At 39.8% G+C, this 20,439-nt stretch overlaps 1 protein-coding gene across 4 annotated transcripts in view; it reads left to right on the top strand.

The window, feature by feature from the left end:
• The first annotated feature begins 15,360 nt into the window (after positions 1–15,360).
• SLCO1A2 (solute carrier organic anion transporter family member 1A2) overlaps positions 15,361–20,439 on the top strand; it is a 58,533-nt gene continuing 53,454 nt past the window's right edge. For 2 of the 4 annotated variants that reach the window (XM_020869517.2, XM_020869516.2), the window contains exons 1-2: positions 15,361–15,609; positions 17,695–17,804. The gene's annotated coding sequence lies outside the window, so the exon portion shown is untranslated. The remainder of the gene's footprint in view (positions 15,610–17,694; positions 17,805–20,439) is intronic. The other 2 variants (XM_070453726.1, XM_070453727.1) reach the window with 2 other exon arrangements.

The following is a 20,439-nucleotide window of genomic DNA, read 5'->3' as shown; positions in this document are numbered from 1 at the left end:
TTGGAAATAATGGTAATATTGGATCCAGTATCAAGAAGACCAGAAAAATCTTTTGTCATCAATTTTGATATTTATATTTGGTCGTGTATATTTAGATACTATTGGTGTCCATAAGGATTGTTTTTGATCAGTATTACCAAATCTGCCTCTCTGTATGTCATTAGTAGAGAGTTAATAGAAATGTAAGGCAAAAGAAGTAGTTGGGCAATTTTGTCCCCCTTTTTGAATTGCCATAATATCTGAGATAACATCATAATTTGAATTTCTCCCTTATAATCTGAATCAATTATTCCAGGGTGAACAGTAATTCCTTTAGAAGTCAAACTAGATCAGTCAAGTAAAAGGCTGAGGGTTTGTGGGGATAGAAAAAGTATCCACCTCATTAGTTTAAGTGGGACCTTATATACTTCTCAACTAGCTGCTGAGAATAGATAAAAAGAATACCTCAACCTTGTAAGAGGTCTATTAGGCCCTTTCCCAAGACATACTTCCTGAGATAACTTTGGTACAAGATTAGCCAGGGAGAACAGGTTCCAGACAACGTCTCTGGGCAAGATATACTGTTGCTGTGTAATCATGGTACAAGTCTTGAAATATAGGTTCCCAGGCAAGATTTTTTACAGGTATAATCATTAACATAGAGCCTAAGAAAGGCATTTCTATGAGTAAGGCATTGTGCTGTGTAATCAGAAAGGTCAGTTCTCTGGCAAGATACATTGTTGCACAAGGCTTAAGGAAAGCATGAGTGAGAATGTTTGCCTCCTCCTTCCAGGGCCCTGGACTGCCTGCCTAAGCTTTAAGTCTTTCATTTCCTCCTGCTTTTAGAAGAATATGGTTGCCAGGGAAAGGGGTGGAGAAATGGTTCTGTAACTTCTTCCTGCTGGGAAGGGGCATAGACCCTAAATTGTTGAGGCAACATATTCTCCTTATCCTCATATTGAGGGTCTCTGATCCAGGGGCCCTGAGTAATAGCTAGAGGAGGCAGTGGAAATTGCCAGAGCATGAACAATCACTTGTAACTTAAATGCCTAAGCCACTTAGATACAAAGTTCATTATATAGTTACAGATATAAAAAGCAAACAGCAAGAACAAGATGACTACAATTATTACAGTCAAGATAGTTTTCCACCAAGGAGGGCTTTGTATTTGAGTTTCTATAGCATCAAATTGCCCTGTACTGGTTAACATTTCAAAAGTAATTTGGTTTTGGGGAGTGCCAGCTCAAGCATTAGAATTGGCATGATCTCGGGCCACATCCTGAAACCACATTGTCCACTTGAAGATATTCTCCTGGTTTAAGAAGAGCCCTTATCAAAAGTCGCCAATCATAAGGAACAAAATTTCCAATAGAAGATGCCATAGCATTTAGAAGCTTTTTAGTAAAAAGCGAATGAGGGCCATACATAGTTACAGCTTTTTTCATTTGTTGCATGTGAGAAAAATCAATGTCTTCATATTGAGGTATTATTTGTCCTTGGGCGTTAGTATTTTTCAAACAGGAAAAGCAGAGAAACCATCAGCCTCAGAGATTCGAGACTGCAAAGCCAGTAACTCAGAAAGCCTTCGTCATGAAGGAGAATGAGTGGATAGTATTTTTTCATAAATACAAGTGTGTGCCAAAGGCTTATCATTGTCATCAAGAAAAAAGTATTGTCAGCCTTAGTGTCAAAAAGAGCCTTGGAAGAATCATTGTCACGGTCATCTTGTTTTTGAATTGAGGGGACTTTTGGTTTTGTGTCCATTGTAAGAGGGGGAGGAGGAGCATTTGGGGCAGGGCTGGTGGGAAAATTTTGGTATATTTTATGTTGTTTTAATTGGGCCTTTTGCAAAATTTCATCATCTAATTCGTATACATATAACAAGTGCTTAACCTGTTGTCGAATATCAGGTGCGGGGGTTTGGGGAGAGGGCTAAAATTACCTTGAAATGGCAGAATCACAGCTTTAATAAGAGCCCATAAGGGCTGGAAATCTATTGGAATATTTTTTCCCCATCTTGAGGCTCGTTTAACATTTTTAAAAATCTGGTTCCAAATTTTTAAATTGAAACTGTCTTCAACGGTGAACCAGGGAGTATGTTCAACCACCGTTTGGAGATAAGCCTCTATTCATTGACGTGAAACTGAAAGTCCTTGAACTTTAAATAAATGATGAAGTAAAGTAGAAAAGTGGTGGTGCTTTCCAGCCGTTTGTCCCATATCCCCGCACTTACCAACCTCCGTAGGCCCACAGTCACTCCGTCCGCTTGCCAAGGTCCCTGTTCAGGCGCCACTTGTAATGGTCTTTGCAGACGGGGACCTGGGGACTGGGGTCAACGACAAGAAGGCAAAGAAAAGAAGGACATGGGGGACCCAAGTCTCGAGTGAAACAAGGGTACTTTATTTGCAGAAACGCATGCTTACATATCTTTCATAAAATGATTACTCAGCCATTAAGAATGAAATTCCATCAGTTGCAACAAAATGGACAGTCCTGTAAGTGAAAGGTCACTGAAGGGAGTCACTGAAGGGAATCCAAGCAGGTGCTCTTTCCCGTGATCTCAGTCCCGAGAACTGCATGCAGCTCTGCTTGTTTCTATATTCCAGGAACTCATAAGGAACAGAGCGTCCTTGAGAAATGGCACCCAAAGAAGAAAATGCAACATATTGGATCCCTTAAAGTTGAACGTCCCCTGACAACCTTCCTCTTAAAGACTGTCCTGAAATACAAAGGAAGGAAAGACAAGGAGGGATGGCTGGTACCAATTAGGGGTTTGAGTCACTGAAATCCTGAGGAGTTTTAGCTCCACATACACTGGAGGAGGTTTGTTGTTGTTTAGTCGCTAAGTCATCTCCAACTCTTATTGACCCCAGGGACCCAGGTTTCTCTGCCCATGGGATTTCCCAGGCAAGAATACTGGAATGGATTGCCATTTCCTTCTCCAGGGTATCTTCCCAACCCAGAGACTGAATCCTTATCTCCTGCATTGGCAGGTGGATTCTTTATCACTGAGCCACTGGGAAGCCCAAGGAGGAGGTTATGCTACAGGAAATAATCAGCCAGTCACAGAAGGACAAATACTGAGTGATTCCACTTATATGAAGTACCTAAAATAATTGAACTTTTAGAAACAGAGCCAAATGGTAGTTTTCTGGGGCTGGGAGCAGGGGGAAATGGAGAACTAATGTTCAACAGGTATAAAGTTCCAGTTACACAAGATGAATAAGTTCTAGAGATCTGTTGTATAACATTGCACTTACGTTAACAATACTGTATTGTGTCCTTAGACATTTAAGATGGTAGATCTCGTGTTAAGTGTTCTTACAACAATAAAAACAACAACAAAAAAAACAATATGGAAATAAAATAAAACTAAAATATAGACAGCTAAAACCAACACAAAACCAAACCAAACAAAAAACCCCAGCAAGGGCTTAAGATGCTGGTGCAATTTGGAGGCCTGACATTTTCTATAACTATATAGGGATCTGAAAGCATCTTGAATCCTTCTCAATCTATTCTACAGATTTGTCCTAAGATTTTGTTGAGGTCATAAACTTTCTTTGAAATCCAGGAGAAAATGGCCTAAGGCCAATTTCAAATCAGTATAAACTAAGACCCAAAGACCCAAGGGCTTCCATGCTGTTTGATTTCAGTTGTTTGGGGACATAACAGCCTGGTGTTGGTACATTTCATATACTCCCTTGATCCATGGTTCCTTTGAGGCTTTTTTTTTCTTGAGTGTGTACTCAGCCATGTCTGACTCTTTGCAACCCCATGAACTTTAGCCTGCCAGGCTCCTCTGTCTATGGAATTTCCCATCAAGAATACTGGAATGGGTTGCCATGCCCTCCTCCAGGACTTTCCTGACCCAGGGATCAAACCTGGGTCTCCTCTATCAAAGGCAGATTTTTTACAGTGTGAGCCACCTCTATTAAAATATGCATCTGCCTGGGAGGAGCATATTAAACTCAAAATTAAAAGGTGGTAATATATCAATATGAATTTATGAACTTGATTAGTTTCATAGCAACTGGAAAAGACTAGAACCAGGGCATAAAACACTGTGGACAATGAGTCAGGTGAAGCACTATAATTTATACCTCTGAGAGGCCAAGTGTAGGGTAGTCTGTGGGCTTGTGGTATGGTGGTTAAGGGGAAGAGATACTCCTTGGATTGTGTCTTCTGTCAAGCTTTCTATAAAGCTAAATGGCTCTCTCATGCTAGATGTTCTAAAAGACAGCATGTAGAACTGTTAAACCCCTAACATTATTGCTGCTCTCAAACAGTCAATAAACTAGATTTATCTCTTTTTTTTTTGAAAGATATATGAATTCAGTTATGGAAGTGCCAGTTTTCACTGCTTAGCAGTACTTTTATCAAACTTGCCATCATCAAAAGAAAAAAAAGTCTGACCCATATCATCCTTCTGGTTTTTTCAGTCAGTTCTCACACCTTATCTGTATCTTTTTTAAAAACTTACTTATTTTTTTTTAATTGAAGGATAATTGCTTTACAGAATTTTGTTTTATGTCAAACCTTGACATGAATCAGCCATACACATACATATATCTGTATCTTGACTTTGTGTAGACATAGTTAGTGGCCTTGTAGTGGATGTGATTTAAATGGTATGAACCTAAAAGAAGCAGAATATATTAAGAGGTGGCAAGAATACACAGAAGAATTATACAAAAAAGATCTTCACGATCCAGATAATCACGATGGTGTGATTACTCACCTAGAGCCAGACATCCTGGAATGTGAAATCAAGTGGGCCTTAGAAAGCATCACTATGAACAAAGCTAGTGGAGGTGATGGAATTCCAGTTGAGCTATTTCAAATCCTGAAAGATGATGCTGTGAAAGTGCTGCACTCAATATGCCAGCAAATTTGGAAAACTCAGCAGTGAGTTTTCCAGGCAACAGGACTGGAAAAGGTCAGTTTTCATTCCAATCCCTAAGAAAGGCTATCCCAAAGAATGCTCAAGCTACCACACAATTGCACTCATCTCACACGCTAGTAAAGTAATGCTCAAAATTCTCCAAGCCAGGCTTTAGCAATATGTGAACCGTGAACTTCCAGATGTTCAAGGTGGTTTTAGAAAAGGCAGAGGAACCAGAGATCAAATTGCCAACATCTGCTGGATCATAGAAAAAGCAAGAGAGTTCCAGAAAAACATATATTTCTGCTTTATTGACTATGCCAAAGCCTTTGACTGTGTGGATCACAATAAACTGTGGAAAATTCTGAAGGAGATGGGAATACCAGACCACCTGAACTGCCTCTTGAGAAACCCCTATGCAGGTCAGGAAGCAACAGTTAGAACTGAACATGGAACCAAAGACTGATTCAAAATACGAAAAGGAGTATGTCAAGGCTGTGTATTGTCACTCTGCTTATTTAACTTATATGCAGAGTACATCTTGAGAAATGCTGGGCTGGAAGAAGCACAAGCTGGAATCAAGATTGCTGGGAGAAATATCAATAACCTCAGATATGCAGATGACACCACCCTTATGACAGAAAATGAAGAGGAACTAAAAAGCCTCTTGATGAAAGTGAAAGAGGAGAGTGAAAAAGTTGGCTTAAAGCTTAACATTCAGAAAACTAAGATCATGGCATCTGGTCCCATCACTTCATGAGAAATAGATGGGGAAATAGTGTCAGACTTTATTTTTCTGGGCTCCAAAATCACTGCAGATGGTGACTGCAGCCATGAAATGAAAAGACGCTTACTCCTTGGAAGGAAAGTTCTGACCAACCTAGATAGCATATTAAAAAGCAGAGACATTACTTTGCCAACAAAGGTCCATCTAGTCAAGGCTATGGTTTTTCCAGTGGTCATATATGGATGTGAGAGTTGGACTGTGAAGAAGGCTGAGTGCTGAAGAATTGATGCTTTTGAACTGTGGTGTTGAAGAAGACTCTTGAGAGTCCCTTGGATTTCAAGGAGATCCAACCAGTCCATCCTGAAGGAGATCAGTCCTGGGTGCTCATTGGAAGCACTGATGCTGAAGCTGAAACTCCAATACTTTGGCCACCTGATGTGAAGAGTTGACTCATTGGAAAAGACCCTGATACTGGGAGGGATTGGGGGCAGGAGGAGAAAGGGATGACAGAGGATGAGATGGCTGGATGGCATCACCGATTTGATGGACGTGAGTTTGGGTAAACTCCGGGAGTTTGTGATGGGCAGGGAGGCCTGGCGTGCTGCGATTCATGGGGTCGCAAAGAGTCGGACATGACTGAGTGACTGAACTGACTGACTGACTGCAATATTTTGTGCTATTCTATCCCATGTCCCTGCCAATGGAAACTTATTCCTTGCATGAGATAATTGAAGTGAAAACTTTTTCCTGTGTTTTACAAACATGCATTTCTTTTTATCTGGAAAAGAGGAAAAGGATAAGCTACTTCCTAATCAGAATGGTGTCTTAGGTGAGCAGGTGTTATATTGGAAAGTAGTAAAATGAAGCAGTCAAGGATTATATCTAAAGAGTTAGGGGAAAGGGAGTCTAAGGAAAAGGGAGCCTATGAGAAAGGCCTGAAAAATATGTTTTCATATTTTTATGAAGCTTAGCCCGACTTTGACTGATTAAAGAGAAAAAAAAAATGAAAAGGGCAGTTTACTCTCTGTAGATGACAGATGTGGGTCATGTGGGTGCACATGTGCATGTGGGTTTTTCATAGGTGCTTTAGCTTTTGGAGGCATGTGGTGCAACTACAAGCTTTATCAACTGTATCTATTGACCAAATATTTCACTATGCTTAAGGCAATCTGATAGTGGCTGATAAAAAATTAGCCAATCTACACATATTTATTGAGCCTCTTTTACACATGAAGATACATTTTTAACAGATTTTTCAAGACTTTATTATGAAGGAGTGAAGGAAATTGCAACCTCTTGAGAATGATATTTTGGAATTAGTTTACTTAAAATCCCATCAGGGGACTTCCCTGGCAGTCCAGTGGTTAAGACTCCCAACTTCCAATGCAGGGGGTACACATTTGATCCACGGTCAGGGAGCTAAGATCTCACACTCAGTTCTGCACAGTCAAAAAGTTTAAAAGAAAAAATTTTTTTAAATGACATTGGGTAGGCAACCATTTATTCTGGCTCAGTTGAAAGGAAAGAGTTAACAAGCCACCACCAGATGTTTAATTAACTCTCTCCATATTGGTAGGGTCAATGATATTTTAAACAAAAAGCATGTTAGTAAATTACACCTATTAGCTGTTCTGCTAACCAAGAACCTGTTAACCCTTGTATGATGAATTGGAAGACAGGCACGTTTCCACAAACTCAGAATTATGGCTTGGTAAGTAATGAAAGTAAAATGTTATCTAGTTACAAAAGCCAGTGATTGATGAATCATAATTAATGAACTTTTATGAAAACTTGAGAAAATGAAGTCTTTGTGCTACAACCTACATTGCCTTTCTTTCTGTAAGTTGTATTAATCAAAGCCCTTGGTGTAGCACAGCTAATTTGCCAGCAACTCAGATGATTAGATAAACTCAAAAGGGTTTCATCTATCTTAAATAATAATGTCACTAACGGAGTTGCTTAGAAAGTTGCTTGGCTAACTTTAAATAATACTTTGATCACTGGAGGTACTGATGTCCATTCTATGCAGTTCCAAGTAAGGGTCAAATTGGCAAGTATCCACTAACTTAAGATGCAGAGAGCTAGTTTGAATATTTCAGAAGCAATTAAATTTTTTTTTTTTACTCTGCTTTCTCTAGCATTAAACAATGGTTTTTGTACCTGACATAGTTACATCATTTTGGGGTGCAGACTAGATTTTTATCAGCCCCACTTTCTCCTTTATACACAATAGTATTAGCTACAACTAGGTTACATGAAGGAATTCTTTGTGGTTCTGTTACTCAAAAATAAATAAATAAACAAACAAATAAAATGCACATAGCCACAAGCTACAGGGCCACATATTTCTTCTGTTTGGTTTGAAACCAGTCACTCCTTTGGGTTAATATAGAGAAAACAGGGATTGTTACCTCTAGATGCTCACCTTAGGATACAGCTGCCTGCAACTGGGTGGAAAATAAGGGGTGTGTGTGTGTGTGTATGTGTGTGTGTTGGGTATAAAAGGACAGAGTTGGGGAGATGAAAACACAGGTGAGAGAACTGCTTTGGGAGTCAGCAGATGATGGCTCACTCCTACAAATATCTAAGATGTTACCTTGAGCTAATCTCAGTGTTTTTGGTTTCAGTTTCCCCATCTGAAAAAGGATACAGTCAATTCGTCCCCATCTTTTTATACAAAGAAAACAGCAGAAATAGCAAGGAAATAGCAGAGAAGAATGGTAGGCAAGGACCAGAAGAGAAACAATCATCAGACATTTAGTCCTACTTCTTAGCAATTGTCCACCTTCTATTTTTGCCTAAGTGCCTGTGATGGAAACGCAGAGGTTCTTGAAAGAGCCCTGCTACTTTTGTGCTGACCTTGTTCTTTTAATCTCCTATCTAGAATGGCTTCACCCCTCACTTCGTCTACCTAAACTCTACCTTTTAAATTCAACTTAAGAGTCACCTAATTCATGAAACCTTTCTTCCTTAATAATAGTAGCTAACATTTTTGAGTACTTCCTATGTTCCAGGCATGATGTTAAGATCTCCACATATATTAATTCATTTGATTCTCACAAGAAACCTGGGAGGCGAGTTCTCCTATTGAGTGGATTTTACTGAAGAGAAAACTGAGGTTAGATAATTTTTCCAAGGAAACATAACAGGATCAAACAGGATCAAAATCAAGATGATCTGGCTCCATGACCCCTTATTCTTTAGCCTAGGCATTGGCGTTACATGACTTTGCATGATAGTTTCTGCTGTAGATATTTTATCAGGTGATAGAAAGAAAGAAAATGAAGTCGCTCAGTCATGTCCAACTCTTTGCGACCCCATGGACTGTACCCCACCAGGCTCCTCCATCCATGGGATTTTCCAGGCAAGAGTACTGCGATAGCTTCATATAAATAGAAATCACACCTTCTAAAGCTACCTGTCCTACAAGCACCTGTGAGACTGTTCTGTATGTATTAAGTACATATAATATATGTTCATTGAGGGCTTCCCAGTCGCTCCGTGATAAAGAATCCACCTGCCAATGCAAGAAATGAGGGTTTAATCCCTGGGTCAGAAAGATCCCCTGGGGAAGGAAATGGCAACCCACCCCAGTATCCTTGCCTGGGAAATTCCATGGACAGAGGAGCCTGGAGGGCTACCGTCCATGGGGTCGCAAAGGTCAGACATGACAGCAATTAGACAACAGCAAATGTGCTTATTGAGCAAATCTGTTACATACAGGAAGAATGGGGAGAAATATGTGATCAAATAAAAGAATTATTTTTCCCTTATTAAATAAAATGGTAGTGTACCATTGAAACCACATGAGACAAGATGGTGAATTGGACTAGGATGGTGGCAAAGAGAGGAATAAATAATTGAATCAAAGGTTACTTAGGAGGGAGAATAAAAATGTTAAATAAACAAGATAGCTCCAAATACTTAATGATTTCCTCCCCTCCTGGGTGGCAGATCTCCAAATTAAGGTATGTGCCTGGTAAAACAGTCGACAGGACTTAGCAACTGAACAACAAAAATGACAACTGGTATTTTTATCTACCTCATTTGTCCTGGTATGAGTTTCATGAAGGTGAAATAATAGGCAGAGACAGCTGCCTAAACCAAAAAGACAAGGCATAGCCCATTCATTAACCTTTATTATGTTTTCTATTTTTAGCTTTGTCAAAGGGAGAAGCAGATGGCCCCAAGATCCAGATATATGTAGATAATGTGGACAGGTAGAAATTAGTTTCAGAGAAGGAGCCAAGACGGCAGGTAGGTGGATGTGGAGTGCCTTTTGCTCCATGGATACGTCAAAAAAACATCTACAGATGCAATAGAATGCCAGCTGAATATTAGCAGGAGTCCTTGACCACCAGAAAGGATTATGCAGATCCACAAATAACTGGGTAGGATGAAAGAAAGAAGGGAGAAGGAGGAGGAAAGAGAGCAGGAATGGACCTCCACCCAGGGGTTGGGGAGCTGAAGCAGGAGAGAGACTCCACATCTGGGGAAAGCGGTTGGGGCAGAAGGGAAGCATTTGAGACTGTCGGAGGAGGGTGAAACAGCTGATCTGTGACAATCTGAATAGAGTGAGAACCACATAGACAATCTGTGCTGTGGCTCTGTGTAACCTGGACAGGCATGTCTGTCCACCTGTGCACACGGGTGCTGGGAGCTGGAGCTGTTGTGCCCTAAAGCTAAAATCATTAACTGTGCATACTGTAACCAAGGTATTGTTCTTATGGAATTGTTCGTTGTATAAAGAGCAATTTTAAATGTTGCAAGCTAACGAGTTACACCATTTTTAAAGATTTCTTTCTTTAGATTTCTCTAGATTTCTTTAAAGATTTCTTTCATCTCTTTTTTCGGGGAATACAAAAAATGTATAACACAGGTGACATAATGCTCGCTTAGTCAAAGAAGAGAGACTAAACAAGGGTAAAAATTTTGACAGTACAGTATTTGGCATCATTTTTTTGTCTTAATTCTGTTTGTGTCCTAAGATACAAAAGAAGTCAGTGGTTTTTAACAGTTTACAAGTAGAATGTGATTGTAAAATGTACAGTTCGGTTGTCTTTGAATTATGAACTTTCTTCAGATATAATAAACTATGACTTTTAGGCTGCTCAACATTAAAAAAAAAAAATTAAGAGAGTGTTCCCAAGGTGAGGACTACTGTTGATTGCAGGGAGATGGTGTGAGGAAATGGGAGGGAGGAGATCCATAAATCCATAATAAGGAATGCCTTTAGGGGAAAATCAGGTGGCCATGGAAGCAGGGTGCTACTGTTGAGTCACATACTGGGGAGGAGGGGAGTCACCGCTCTAACTTCTCTTTCCCCACATGCCGGTACCGACAGCTGGGCAATAGGACGAGCCAGAGTTGCCCTTTGAATGTCTTGTCAGAGGCTAGAAAAGACTCCTGTGCTGTGGCTGCGATGTACTTAGTCGCTCAGTCGTGTCTGACTCTTTGCAACTCCATGGACGGTAGCCCACCAGGCTCCCCTTTCCATGGGGATTCTCTGGGCAAGAATGCTGGAGTGGGTTGCCATGCCCTTCTCCAGGGGATCTTCCCACCCCAGGGATCAAACCTGGGTCTCCTGCATTGCAGGTGGATTCTTTACTGTCTGAGCCAGCAGGGAAGCCCACTCCTTAATAGTGCCATATCTCTTGTGACCATGGCTGTTGACTTCCTGCTCACGTGGTGTCACTGGGGTCTCTGCCTCCATGCAGCCGTGCGCTGTCCTCACTGAGGCAGACCCAAGTCCTCCAGGGCAGCCTTAGGAGCAGACTCCTGTGGATGACCCACAAGCCGAAGTGGGGGTAAAACCACAACTGACCTCCAGGGACAGAGGAACTAAGGAAGAGGATCAAAAACCTTTCCAGCAGCTGCACAAGCTGAAGATTAAATCCACATGATCAACTGGCAAACTCTATGCCTATGGAATATACAAAAAGACAATGAGTGCTTCCATAAAAGAAAACTCTCTAGCTGTGGATTGCAAAATAAAATTGTTTGTTATCACATTGATGATATCTTGGTGATCAAGACGTATGTGCGTGCGTGCATGCTAAGTCACTTCAGTTGTGTCTGACTCTTTGCAATCCCATGGACTGTAGTCAGCCAAGCTCCTCTGTCCATGAAATTCTCCAGGCAAGAATAGTGGAGTGGGTTGTCATGCCCTCCTCCAGGGGATCTTCCCAACCTAAGGACAAACCCAAGTCTCCTGTGTGTCCTGCACTGCAGGCAGATTCTTTACCACTGAACCTTCAGGGAAGCCCAATTAAGGCATATCCTCAGGACAAAAATCATATCCCAGAAGTATTCTCTAGGTACAGCTGCAAAGTAGAGGTATGGTATATATAAAGACTTTGGAGAAGGTGAAAACCATGCCAACTAGTTTCTTTCATTTAGACAAAATGACTGGTCAGCAGATGCATTAGCATGAAGATAAGTATCTGTTGTTTCAGGCCATTAAGATATTGTGGTTGTTTGTTAGGCAGAATTCTCAGAGCAAATTTGCCCCTAAGTTTGGATGCATGCTCACAGTGGGCCGTTTCTCTCACCACACAAAGCGGAGGATCACGTGCACTGCCTGAAGGTCTAACTAGGAGGACTGCCTGTCATCTCTGGGTTTACGGCATCTCCCCAGAGGGGCTCTAGTTGAGCAGTGATTCATTTCCAGTTTACCTCCACATAGTGAAATCACCCATCTGTAAACCAAACTCAGTCTTTCTCTGCCTTGTCTGTCAGCTGATTTTAAGGAACTTTGCTGATATTATAGGTATAACTTGATGGGGAGATGCAGGTGCAACACTGGTGGATGATGTGGAGTCTGATCTCCTTGCTCTTGCCCTCTGAACCCGCTTGTGTCTAATACTGAAGGTATCATTTTGTTCTTAGAACAAAGGTCTTTGTTTAAAGGAGGCTCAGCACCTACCTCCTTTTCTGCCTTAGTGAACCTGACAGAACCCAGCTCATCATGGGCAGCTCTGGCCACACGGTCACTTGATGTGCCCTGAGCAGTCACTCCATCATTTCCAGCACCTGGTAGCTGCAGCCTTGATTTAGAAGTCCAGGGGGTTTCTTTTGTGATTCTTACACTGAGGTTTGCCATATTCTTCACACTGTCTTTTCCCCTTCTAGCTATCTCTGTAAATGTCTACTCTTCCCTATATGAGTGCTCAGTTGCTCAGACATGTCCTCTCCTTCAGTCAATGGTTTCCAACTTGAAAAACAGCTCAGTGTAGGGTAACTAAATAAGGTATTGTAACATTTTATTAGAAATGGCATCTCTCAGCCTCCTGATTATCCACCCTTGTTTTCTTTTGGTTGTGTAGGTTGAGTTATGTCCTTGTTGGTCATCTACCTATCTTGCACCTAGGGTTGTCATGTTCTATTAACCATTCCCATAACTTTCTATAGGGCTTCCTTAGTGGCTCAGAGGGTAAAGCGTCTGCCTGCAATGCAGGAGACCTGGGTTCGATCCCTGGGTTGGGAAGATCCTCTGCAGAAGAAAATGGCAACCCGCTCCAGTACCCTTGCCCAGAAAATCCCATGGACGGGGGAGCCCAGTCCATGGGGTCGCAAAGAGTCGGGCACGACTGAACGACTTCACTTTCACTTTCTTTCACTTTAACTTTTTGTAGTTCAGATACTGTTGGTTACCACCCCAGCCTTGATGCTCATTGCAATAAGTGTACCTGTTTTGCTTCTGATCTTTAAATGCTACCAGCTGACTTCTGTTATTTTGTGATTTTTATCTTCTTTTCCTCTCTGCTCTCAGAGAACTCTGTTATTTCTCCCGTTTCTTTTTCTTTTCAGCTGTGCTTTGCAGCTTGTGGGATCTTAGATCCCTGACCAAGGATCAAACCTGAGCCCCTGCTGTGAAGGTGTCGAGTCCTAACCACTGGACCTCCAGGGAATTCTGAGAGAGCCCTATTCTTTAGTAGCATCCCTTAATGTTAGCACTAGCCTGCAGAGGGCAGCCACCCCTGAGGTTCTCAACAATGCCACCAATGAATTCCATATTGCTGGGTGAACACAGCATCCTTTGGACTCTCCTATGAAACAGATGACTGCTGGGGGTTTTGGCCTTATGTGATATGTCCACTCTAGCCTGCTCACTTTGATCTTTTTGATCCCTTCTCCTATCACGTCCTATGGAAGTTCTGGAATTTCTACTTCACTTGGTGTGTGCTACCAGTTTTCTAAGTTTCCAAGAGACAGTCTAGAGGAATTCTTGCCTAACCTTTGACAAATATTAAACCTTGAAGAAACTTTATATGTAAAGGGTGTGTCATAAAAGGAAGAGAAAAACAGTTATAGATTGTCTTGAAATGTTGGCTATGGGGATTTTTTTTTTTAAAGGCAGAAGAACTCATAGTCTTGCCAAATGCTAATTATAAATGTATCAGAAAACTTTCAGGAACAATGTATTTGAAAGCCTTTTGCTTAGTCTGAGAAAATTTCACACCCTTTGAGTGAACTGTTCAAACCCGGACCTTGCTTTAGAAAGGGTATTCTTCCATTACAGTTATTTTCATTTCCAACTTTAGTCAATAACCCACATATCTGGCTGTTCTGTGGCCTAGTCCCCTCAAAAACTTACTTCTTATCTGATATCTTCCACTAGAAAATGCATTTCAATATTTTTTTCTTTAACCAGTAATGTTTGATTTGTCTAACTCTCTAAACTTTCAATTAGTCAACTTTTGACCTGTATCATATTACTCATAACACAACATTCCTGGGGTTTTAATCTGTCACTTCCTTCATTCTTTCTTTCTTCTGTATATTCAAAATAACCTCGTGGCCCATGATTTCAATTCTATACTTACTTGTCTCTTAGATTCGTTTACTCTCTCAACCCATTGCTGAATCAAAACAACCAATTCCAAATTCCGAGTGAACACATGCATCTATATATCTCCCTCTTTTTTTTTTTTTTTGTCTTTCAAATTGAATATTTCTGGCATAAAAATCATGATGATATTGATGATCTGTATATTTCATATGATCCAATCTGACTCAGTCTAGCAAGCAATGCTATTTACCAATCTTTTTAATCACTTCCATTTGACTTCCTGTTTTAATATCCGTGATGACTATTTTGACTTTTTTCATTCTATTGAGGTCTTCTAGCACATCCTTGATGCTCTGCCTCTCTGGTGAGAATGTAGGAGTCATTCTACACATATTCTTTCAACTTCCTCTTACCTCAGAATTTCCTCAGATTTTAACAACTTTGCTTTCTCTAAGGCACCCCACATATCCTTCCTCATGCTAAGAATATCTACACGAACATATAAAGATTGTACAAATGTGTACCTAGCTCAACGGAGTGAGCAACGTTTCAACAGTACAGCTATTAATTGCTATCTCTGGACAGAGTGTTTAATTATAGGAGGGAAAATTATAATAGATTTCATGATTCTACTGAATAGAAAGAGAATGTCTTAGATCCAGTCTAAAATTAGTGTTCTAGCAAAAAGCAAATAAGAAAATATAAAAACTTACAAAACAAATGAAAAAAATCCAAAACCAAACCAAACAACACAACATTGTAAATCAAAAGCAACCAAAAACAAGTACAGTATAGATTTCCCATTGCTTGAACACAGAGGCAATTAGCCAGAGGCCAAAGGGTGCTCAAAACAGATAGGCTTGAGCAAATCACAAGGCAACTGCAAATAGAGACACTTGTCATCCATGGATAATAATTAAAAATGTGGCAAGTACTTTCTAAAAAACTTTATTTATTAACTTATGGCTGTGCTGGGTCTTCATTGCTAAACATGAGTTTCCTCTAGTTGCTGCGAACAGGGGCTCCTCTCTAGCTGCGGTGCATGGGCTTCTCATTGCAGTGGCTTCTCTTGTTGTGGAGCATGGACTCTAGGAGCGTGGGTTTGAGTTGTGGCACATGGGCTTAGCCGCTCTGAGGCATATGGAATCTTCCTGAACCAGGGATCGAACCCGTATCCGTTGTATTGGCAAGCAGACTGTCAATCACTAGACCACCAGGGAAGTCCTGGCAAGTACATTATGAAGCTTAATTTTACTTTAAATTAATAAACTAAGAAGGAGCATGAATTTTTTGGATAAAATTTCCAGGTTCTCTTGCGTCTGATTCCCAGTTAGGCTGTCGATGGGAGGTACTGGAGTGAGACTGGAATTGTAGAGGGGAAAGACCTTTCTTCTGCTCCTTGCTGCCTGTGTTAACTGGTGCCTCTGGCAGTGGCCATCGGTCCCTGGCAGCTCAGCCTTTTTCCCTTTCCGATGTAGTCCCAGGAGTGAGAGAGACTTGCCATTAACATAAGTCTCTGGGTTGCCTACTCTCTTCTAAGTTTGGCTTTTTAACTCTTCTGATGCTTATATAACTAATTTCCCATAATTAAATCCTCTATTAAATTACCTGTCATGGGTTCTATTCTTTTGTCTGAACCTTGACTGATAAAAAGATAGAGATGATCTTCATTGTATGGGTGAATTAAGCGATTTGTACAACATCACACAGCTAGCTTAAAAACAGGCTTTCAAACCAGTTGTGCTTCATTTCAAAGCCCAACTAAAATGACTATGCTGTATGCAAAGGATATTCCGAATGAATGTTCAAATAAACAATTTTCATGCATTGCTTATTTTTATTACTTGGCTCAAATTGTCTGCATGATAGCACTAAACAACTATTATTAACATTTAACTGTCTATCTCTCCCATAGCTTGTGATACTGCTTGAGAGTAAGCACTTACTGTATTTAACTTTTGTACTCCTAGCACCAACTACTGTGCTTGGAATGTAGTAGAGCCTTAATAAATATTTGTGGAATGAATGAATAATAACCACTACTGTTTACAGAGTGATTATTCATTCTAGTAAGTCAGCTAGGGGTCTTACACAAATTTTATAACTCAATTTTCATAACAATCTTGCAAGGTAGGTATAAATATTCCAGTATCATAGATAAGGGAAAATAGACTCAGAGTTTAAACAATTCACAACTAAACTAGAATTAAAGTCTGATTATATCTGGCTGCTTCCATTAATGTGAATAAACAAATATATAAATAATTGGGTTGGAAAAAAATCTAAGCATATTATTGGATTTACAGTTTTTAGAGGAGCTTCATAAATAGATGAAGTCTTATCTCTATGAGAAAAAGGAGGAGTTTGGTGTTTTCTTGCAATAATTAGATAAAAGAACAAGTTTTTGTATCTAAAACTATGCCTATGAAGGCAAAAGAAAGAGAAATTGGGATAAAAATATGAAAAATGAAACAGTTTAAGTTGCTGATGTGAAAAAACATTGGCTACTCCCATAATTATCTAATCATTCCCTAGAGTTACTTGGCATGAAATGTAACACTGATGATATTCACAACCAGCTCTCCTAAAGACTTCGAAGACAGATTTTAGCTTTACTTTTCCAGGTCTTGGTTTATTATCCAATGTTTGTGCATGCTAAATCATTTCAGTTGTGTCTGACTTTTTGCAACCCCATGGACTGCAGCCTGCCAGGCTCCTCTGTCCTTGGGATTCTCCAGGCAAGAATACTGGAGTGGGTTACCATGCCCTCCTCCAGGGGATCGTCCCAACCCAGGGATTTAATCTGCATCTTTGGTGTCTCCTGCTTTGGCACGTGGTTTCTTTACCACTAGCACCACCTGGGAAGCCCATATTATCTAGCACTAGACAGTAAAGTAACTGGGTATCCAAAGTAACTGGGGTAGGTATGTCTATTGCTGGACTACTGATGATGGTTTTTACTTATATTTCTGAGTGCTCCATTCTTTGCTTTGCATAGTAAAATCATATGTGCAAGTCTATTGCCTGATTAAGTTTTTCCCTTAGTGTTAGCAGAGTGATGCATTCCTGATACCTCCTCTGAGTTTGCACTTAAAATAATGCCTCTATTTGTAAGGCTGATTTCAGAATCCATTGTCTTATTCTTTGATTTCTGATGAAAAGGAACTAATAGAAGCAAGATAATTCGGTAGGCATCAAACAAAGAGCTGTTGTTGACTCTCCTTGCGCTTCTTTGGCATGTACTTGCCTGGTTTGGTATTCGCTGATATGATTTCAGCTGATACCACCAAGAGGCTGTTCTCTTTTTTGCAGAGCAAGGAGCCATTTGAAGATTCTGGAAATAAACAAGTTTTATAAGATTTTTGTTGATGTGACCCTGTCTTTTTTCCCAGGGAAAGGATGTTCTCCTAAATCTTCTTCATGTATGTACTATTAGTTTTGTCATGATAAAGTAAAGCTTTTATTATGTTGATTCAATAGTGTAGAATAATAGAAAATTAAATGTATGCATTTCCCCAGGTAGTTTGTAACAATAGAAGCTATGTTTGTGTATTTATCATTGGGAAAAGAGCTCAATAAGACCATTTCCTTATTTTATAAAAAATTGTATTCTTAAAAAAAAATTGTATTCTTTTATGGTTGAGATGCATCATTATGGGCTAGATACCAAGGGGTGTCAAAAACCTGAGTGTTGTTGTTTCATGGGTATAGACTTTCAATCACATAAGATGAAAAATTTCTAGAAATCCACTAACCAAACACGTGCTAATTGTTCTGGAGTGAACAATTCCATAATGTGATTTTACCACAATTAGAATGAAAACAAAAAGACACAAAAGGCAGAGTTGTGACCAGTAGACATGGAAAAAATTCAACTACATTCATGCTGCAGAATTACCTGCTCCCGTTTGAATGCTTAGAAGGAGTTAGAGAAATAAACTGATTCTTTACTTAATAAAACTGCTGCAAGGCATTTTCATCAGCAGTGATGATTGATGGGGATTGGGTCAGTGATGCTGCAGTCCTAGAAGCAGAAATCACCATGTGGACAGAGCTGTGATGACAAAAGGGTTCATAAGGCTGGCTCTAGTCTGGTCTTCAGGATATGAAGGAAAAATCATGTGTAGTCTCTGATTTAGGGCCAAAGTGCTCAGCAGTGATGGTGACATTAATTAATTTTGTAAGATAAGAAGAATAAAACATATTTACTTATTTCCACTAAAATTTTTCCAAAGTGTCTGAAAAGCTGAAATGTTTTCACTGTATAAGTTGGCAAATTTGGGAAAGTTTAGTGCTAACTGAGGGCTTCTCTGGTGGCTAAGATGGTAAAGAATCTGCCTGCAATGCAGGAGACATGGGTTTGATCCTTGGGTTGGGAAGATCCCCTGGAGAAGGGAATGGCTACCCATTCCAGTATTCTTGCCTGGAGAATTCCATGGACAGAGAAGCCTGGTGGGCTACAGTCCATGAGATCTCAGAGAGTTGGACACGACTGAGGGTTAACACTAGTGCTAATTGAATCATGTTTAATTCTTTCCAAATCCTTAGCTTTAAACATTGCATTTTGTCCCAGTTAAGACAATTGTTTAAAAACTTCTTTCAAGGCTGGAAACACATTTTGTAACAAATCCTTGAGGCATGATGATAAAACCTGCACAGTATCACAGTGCTTATAAGGAAACACAGAATTCCCCAGGGTAGGGATTTTCTCTTACCAACTCCAACTTCTATGCCTCTGCAGCAATATGGGGAAAATGGGCATCTAGAATAGTCATGATTTTAGCCACCAAGATGCAAGAGTACAACTTTGATGCCAAGAGGAATAAGTTCTCTCCCTCTTATTGTTTAGTTAGGTGGTTATATTGAGCTCTAATACATTGAAATATAAGCAAGCAAGGATGGGGAAAAAAGGGAAAAAAAGCATAGGAGAGAGGGATTTAGAAATGGATGAGAAGGAAAAAATGAGGGCAGATAAGTTTATGATAAAACCAGATAAGGACTGTGTGTGCTCAATCGCTCAGTCTGACTCTTTGCGACCCCTTGGACTATAGCCTGCCAGTCTCCTCTGTCCATGGGATTCTCCAGGCAAGAATACTGGAGTGAGTGGGTTGCCATTTCCTTCTCCAGGGGATCTTCCCAATCCAGGATAGAGCCTGGGTCTCTTGCATTTCCTGCATTGCATCCAAATAGATGAAGACCAAAGAAGAGGAGTTCCTAGTCTTTTGATAAATCATCCCTGTCTATGGGTTTTTCTAAAACTAGTGTCATGTACTTGCACTGTACTTAAGGTGATTTGGAATTTTATGGGAGGGATTTCAGTGTGAATTCATTTGTATTGTCATTCAGAAGTGCTAAGTTTGGTCTCGAATACTTTTCACTTGTGACCTATGAATTTTTTTTACCACTTACATACCAAACGCTTTGTATTTGATCACACACTGTCCAGTTCTATTCCAATATATTTTATTGAAGAGTTTTACCTTTCCCAAGAGAAATATAAGTTCCTTGGGATCTGGGTTCAAGTACCATCCACAGAACTTTATTCTTCTCTAGTGATATATATTTATTGTCTTTAGGGCAACTTATCTGTCCTGTTCTCAGCTGGAATCCTGTGCTTAACACAATGATTGGCATAGAGTAGACTTTTGATACATATTTGTTGTTTTCATAAAAGAAGGACTAAAGATAATTAAATTCATATATAATTTTTCAGTGGCTATTGCGTTAATGTGTGTAGGGAATTAGATTCAGGTTTTTAAAAATTAAGGCCAGTCTGGATATTGTTAAATGGATGTGTTTCAGAAGATTTTAGTCAATTAATCCTGGGGATACTGTTATGATAGCATCTGACAGCTTGAAGTAAATTTACTAGAATAAATATTGTCAGAGTGAAATAGTTTGGTTTTGTTACAAAATATTGCCCTGGTTTCAAGAAAGGAAATAGGCAAAATCTTTGAAAACTCAGTAGAATTTAAATGACTATGCCATCTTTTTATTTTACATATAAAAGCATGTATCTATATACTGTGTATATATACCTAGACACACATATATCTG

Source organism: Odocoileus virginianus, chromosome 23 (genome assembly GCF_023699985.2).
Source record: "Odocoileus virginianus isolate 20LAN1187 ecotype Illinois chromosome 23, Ovbor_1.2, whole genome shotgun sequence".
Taxonomy (NCBI): domain Eukaryota; kingdom Metazoa; phylum Chordata; class Mammalia; order Artiodactyla; family Cervidae; genus Odocoileus; species Odocoileus virginianus.
Note: the sequence above shows the minus strand (reverse complement) of the source record. Positions and strands in the feature narration are given on the sequence as shown.